Source organism: Onychostoma macrolepis, chromosome 13 (genome assembly GCF_012432095.1).
Source record: "Onychostoma macrolepis isolate SWU-2019 chromosome 13, ASM1243209v1, whole genome shotgun sequence".
Classification (NCBI taxonomy): Eukaryota; Metazoa; Chordata; class Actinopteri; order Cypriniformes; family Cyprinidae; genus Onychostoma; species Onychostoma macrolepis.
The window spans coordinates 31,486,589-31,493,128 of NC_081167.1; the positions used below are offsets into that span (position 1 = coordinate 31,486,589).

At 36.2% G+C, this 6,540-nt stretch overlaps 1 protein-coding gene across 1 annotated transcript in view; it reads left to right on the top strand.

Moving 5' to 3' along the window:
- The window catches only part of LOC131551974 (NACHT, LRR and PYD domains-containing protein 12-like), a 291,745-nt gene that overhangs the window by 195,366 nt on the left and 89,839 nt on the right, over positions 1-6,540 (top strand).

A 6,540-nucleotide genomic window follows, 5' to 3' on the forward strand; every position in this document is an offset into this window, starting at 1 on the left:
TAGTAGTGACATATACAGTCCAACAAACAAAATGTGAGCCGCGTCGTCCATAATCCTGATCGTCTGACTTAGTAAAATGTCAGTCACAATAGATCAAGAGGAGGATTTCTGTATTCCGTATGCATTATAGCAATTTTTCTTAAATGATGTATACACGTTTGCATTTCGTAATTCAATGATTTTTAGTCAATTCGTTTTGCGCAAAGATAATTCCTATGTAAAGATTCTTTCTATAACCTTTACAAAAGCGTGGAACATCATAGTTCTCAAAATATGTTTGCATTACATCAAATAAATATGACAGAAGTGGAGAAACAAAGATGTTTAGCACATGCACACATTGTAGATGCTTACGTACAGCAGAGATGTTGCTTTATTTGAGTCACAGAAGATGGCGATAGTGACTGATAACATTCTTTAATGTTTAATGTTGTTGTGTTGAAAAAGATTCTGTGGACAAACACCTCGAGGGAAATGATTTGAAATGGAGGTTTGTCAAAATAATAAAGAGTTCTGTCAAATGTTTAATACTTTTCTTAAATGAATAGGTGTGTGCTTATCCTGCTCTCTTTCCCATGCGAGGATTAGCATGAACTTACGGAGAAGTTTTAAAACAAATACAGCCAAACAAACGAAATGTGAATTGTGTCGTCTGCTATCTGAACAAGATGACTAAATCTAGTGGTGTAATTAAAATATAATTTACAAATTCACATTTAAAAAAAAAAAAAAAAAAACTTTCACAATTATATTCTGAATTCTATATGCATTGAAAACATTTCTTTTCTTGCTATACTCTCTTTCTTAGTGATTTGGTCTCTTGAATGTACGAAAGGTTATGGGTGAAATTTATCAATACAAGAGTGTGGAAACTTTAACATGCTCAAACTTAAATGAATGTGCAGCTTTCAGTGCATTCGTTTGATTTGTTTCAGCTGTTATAGTTTTAAGGGTAAAACAGCAAGACTTCATTTTGTGTTGATGTTTCATGTGATCGCACATCGTGAACAGACACAAAGTTGCACTAAAAGAAATATCTCAAACAGAAAGACTGTTACTTAATTTCTTAATTTTCATTTATTCCTGTTATGATGACAGCTCACAAAGACGTGTCTTCACCAAAAAAAAAAAAAAAAAATATACAGTCCAACAAACAAATTGTGAACAACTGTTCGAAATCTTGATAATATGACTAAATCTAGTGATGTAAAAAAAATGTAATTTACAAAACACTGTGATTCTTAGACGAGACGCATCCCTGACTAAATCTGTTGGCATGCAAAAATACTCATAAATAGTATGAGAACTGTACATTGTATCGCTTGCCATAGAAAATTCATTACCAGTTTATTAGGGTCAAAAGGAAATGATGATAATAGTTGAAACATCCTTATATTTTATATCTCTTTCATTTTGAAAAACATAGATGCTGGAGCTTTAATCATTTAGTAAACCATTTAAAATGACATGATACCTACAAAAGAGTCAAATAGTCAAAATGTACAAGTTTTGTGTTCTAGGTGAGAAATTTACACCAAAAAAAAGCTTCATGAACATTAGAAAACAACATGTATTCCCTGTGGCTGTTAAACGCCTCGGGTAAATCATCTGAAACGTAGGTCTGTCAAATGAGAAAAGTTCAGTCATACATTTCAAAAACTTTTCTGAAGTAAAAAATTAGGGGTGTGCAGCGGAGCCATTATTTGTATCTGTATCTGTATCTGTGACAATCTCAAAATTATTCGTATCTGTATCTTTATTCGGATAGATCCGGAAGTGGGCGTGGCTTAAACCGGAAGTTCGTCAAATTACATGAAAATACCATTTTAAATGAAAATCTGTTCGATTCGTAGTTTTCATTTAACAAATATGCCTTGTATAACTAAAGAAAGTATTATTTTTTATTGAAATTATTATCTATTTAAAACTTTATCAAAAAAAGAAAAATAACTTTATTCTTCTTATTTTCCAGTGAAACTTTGTGTACAAATTTGACAAGAGACAAGCATCCATAATCTTAAATAAGAGCACTAGTAGAAAAAATAAGAAATAGAAATGGAAAGAAAGTGTTCAGTAGCCTATCATAGCAGAATGACAATAAAGCTCGCTTTAACTTTAAGTGACTTAGATCATGTGTTGCGGAGTCTGTGATCATTTACGATTTTTTTTTTTTTATCAACAGAGCGCAACAAATAATTTGGACCCTCCAAAAGCCTTGATCAAACATTGCTTTTCTTCATCTTGTATAATTAAATGTAATGCCATTCACGAAAAGGGCAAATGTAATGCGTTTTTACACTCATTCACTTTACACAGGCCCATAGCCAGCTATGAGGTCCAGACCTCCGTAAATTTGAAAACCTTATGAAAAATTATTTAAAATGATGTCGCTGAATAAATTCATGTGGCTGACTCGCAGTAGCTGCGAAACGCAGGAGTGAAGGAGCTTGGCGCAAGTGCAGCCTCAGCTTCGCCATGTTGCCAGATATAATTACTTTAAGCGTCGCTGGACTTGTTTTAATACTTAATGTAACAGCGTTAATAAATTATTTAGGCATTAATAAAGTGGGAAGATGAAGGTCGAGGTTAGAGATTCTGTTTCCTATTTGCAAAATACAAGATTTAAACTTATTTTGGTGCATTTTTCAGGAGATTGGTTGTGTTTGTTTTTTGTAGCAATATCTGGCAACACTGCTTCGCCTGCACTGACAGCAGCAATCAAAAAAGGAGCGCGTTAGACAAACGTAATGATCACCATGATATTATCTGTACGAAACTGTGTCAAACGCTATCAAAGCTATTATTATTGCACAAATCTTAACAACCGCAGACCTCACTAATGCAGTGCTGTTCCAACAAATATGTGATTGTCTGCCGAATATTTTTTTCTGTTATTCGGATAAATCCGTTATTCGTTATGAAGCCATTATCCGTGCCTTTCCGAATAAGGTATTCGGCTTCGGGCACATCCCTATAAAAAATGATGTTTGTCACACACATCCAAAGAGTTTTCTACTCGTGTGAGAAAAGCACTGGGGTGCATTATCATCAGGCTATTTTAAAAGAAATTAAAGAATAAAACTAAAGTTTCATTTAAAGACAATAGACAGCATGACTTGCTTTAGTGACACACAATGTGTTTAAACATGTTTAAAATTGTATGTGTAATTTACTGAGAAGTTTTAAGTGAAACGTTTATATTGTCATTTGAACAGGGTCTCGCCCTATGAAATAAGTAAATATTAAAAACACAAGAGAAACAAAACATATGAACCCATAAAAAACTAAGCAAAGACCATAACAGAAAATTATTTATAAGCCAAAGAAAAGAGATATGTTTTTAGGAGAGATTTAAAAGTGGACAGAGAAGGGGTCTGATCTCTAAAGGGAGGCTGTTCCACAACCGCGGCCCGATCACTGAGAAAGCTCGATCCCCTCCACGTTTGAGTCTGGATTGTGGGACTAGAAGAAGGTTCTGATCACTTGATCTTAAGGAGGGAGTATATGGGTACAGCAATTCAGATAAATAAATAGGAGTTAGATCCTGTAAAGATTTATATACGAATAGAAAGATTTTAAATTCAATTCTGAATTTAATAGGCAGCCAATGAAGGGTCTGCAGAATTGGAGTAATGTGAGCGCTTTTGCAGCTATTATGAAGGAATCTAGCAGCAGCATTTTGAACTAGTTGGAGACGATCAATTAATGACTTAGAGCTACCACAGTATAGTGAACTGCAGTAGTCTAGCGTGAGCTGATAAAAGCATGAACAGCCATCTCTAAAGTTTTATGATCCAAAATGCAGCAGCTAGAGTTCTTACTAGAACCAGGAAGTATGACCACATTAGCCCGGTTCTGTCAACACTGGCTCCCTATTAAACATCGTATACATTTAAAATCTTGTTAATTACTTATAAAGCCCTGAATGGTTTAGCTCCTCAGTACTTGAGCGAGCTCTTATCGCGTTATAGTCCTCCACGTCCGCTGCGTTCTCAAAACTCTGGCCGTTTGATAATACCTAGAATATCAAAATCAACTGCGGGAGGCAGATCCTTTTCCTATTTAGCACCCAAACTCTGGAACAGTCTACCTAACACTGTTCGGGAGGCAGACACACTCTGTCAGTTTAGATCTAGATTAAAGACCCGTCTCTTTAGCCTGGCGTACACATAACACACTAATACGCAGGTAGGGCTCAACCTGTGCAGAGCACACACACTTTTTCCCTGTTTTTTGTTTTTTCTTCAATAAATCAATGCTTTTGGTCACCCTTTACGTTTGTCTGCCTGTTTTACAAATATTTAGCCAGTGAGAGGTGTTAAAAAGAGTTTGTGAATAAATCTTGTTGGATCCGCTCAAACTGTCAGTAAAAGCTCATAACTCCACCGCCTCTATCTGGACTGAATGAACTGAAGATCCACAGCAGCTGAACGAAGTCTTGCAAAGGTAAATAAAGATTGTTGTTTGAATAAGTACAGCGTTTTCTTTACGCATATATGTCTATAAAGGCTCATATTTGATGTATTTGAGGTCTGAGACATGTGAAACCGGGGAGAGAGGGCTAGCATTTGCCATCTAGTCATATTTAAATAGCCTGTGCATACAGTAGCATTTCATCTCTTTTATAAAATGAGATTTTGGCCAAATGTATTTTACAACAGGAAAAACTGAGCGCCCATATAGCTACAACAAACTTAACCTGTTGATTAAAACGTAATGTGATGCTGCCGTTTTAACGACGGACAAAATGCACATTTGCACACATTCGCTGGTCAAAAACCCATAACTGCATTTGAGCTTGACACAAAGCGACTGAGTGATCCTCGTCAGCAAGGTGAAATATATTTATTAAAAAAAATTCCAATTTGATTTATGATTACTGGTCCACTTAATATTATATGGTCACATGGTTCATGTTTACGCTGTTAAATATGCAGGTATTCTCCAGCTCATTTCTTAATCTAGTATTCTATACTCTCCACTCGTCTTCACATAAACGTAGTAAAACATGGTTTTAGATAATGTTTTCGTAACTAAAAAAAAAAAACCATTATTATCATGCAGAATGTGTAGGATTAGGAGGGAGAGCTCTGGTACAATTCAAACTTTTCACTGCAACTGTACTTTTCACAATATATATATTTTTTTTTCATTGCTGGCTTATTTAGACCTTCGTGAGACCAACATCCCTGGTACTCAACAGTATCAAGTTTTTGCCAGGTAGGCAGATACATATGTTGGATAGTGACGGTATGGCTATTCTTATAATCTATTTTGACTGTAATTGTGTTGGACATAATTATTTAAATAATATTTCAAAATAGTTTGGTAAAAATACTTGACTCATTGCTTTACCTTCCCCTCGATATAACTCATCTCCTCAAAAGGTCTGTGCACGGTCCTGCTAATACGCTTCTAATATTCAAATCCGTTAAAGGATTGTTAGGCTGCATTAATTAGGTCAACCAGAACCGGGAACACTTCCCATAACACCCGATGTACTTGTTACATTGTAAGAAGAACGGCATGTACACTAATATTAGTCTGTATTCCGAGACCACCGTAGCCACCAGATCCAGTCCGTATCCAGATCAGATGGTGGATCAGCACCTAGAGATGACCTCTACAGCCCTGAACGTCAGCGGAGACCAGGACACCTAGATGAGCCCCAGAGACAGATCCCCAGTGAAGACCTCGTCACCTAGACGGCCATCGGGACAAGACCACGGGAACCAGAGGAGTCCTCTGCACAATCTGACTCTGCTGCAGCTGGAATTGAGCTGCTGGTTTGTCTGATCAGAGGAGAACTGACCCCCGACTGAGCCTGGTTTCTCCCAAGGTTTTTTTCTCCATTCTGTCACTGATGGAGTTTTGGTTCCTTGCTGCTTTCGCCTCTGGCTTGCTCAGTTGGGGACACTTCATTTCCAGAGATATCGTTGTCTTGATTGCACAGATACTATTTAAACTGAACTGAGCTGGACGATGACATCACTGAATTCAATAATGATATGCCTTTAACTGAAAATTGAGTGTTTAATCTTGTCATTTTACATTATTGACACACTATTTTCCTATTTTGAAAGTTGCTTTGACACGATCTGTATTGTTAAAAGCGCTATATAAATAAAGGTGACTTGACTTGTTCATCACTCCACCATCACCAACACAGTCACATATTTACATTATTTTGTCGTCATTATTTTGTTTTAAGGAGTTAAAATGGCTCTTATCAACCTTGATTGACATTCTATCACATTATTTTGACAGTTAATGTTTTGGGTGTTTTTTTGTTGGAGTTTTTGTGAGCTTTTGGGCTGGAAATCGTCCAATCTGGCAACACTACAGGTGACTCAATGCTGCAGGTAACTCCCGCTTCATTTTCTCCTGAAGGACTCATGCTCTTTGATGTGTTTGATACCTATATTTTTAGGCACATGAAGTGGTTTTCGTTTCTGTTTCGTGAAATATAAATCTCAATAAGTAAAGCAGAAGCTAAAACAAAAATCTGGATGGAAATTATGAAAAAGTGGCAGAGTAGTT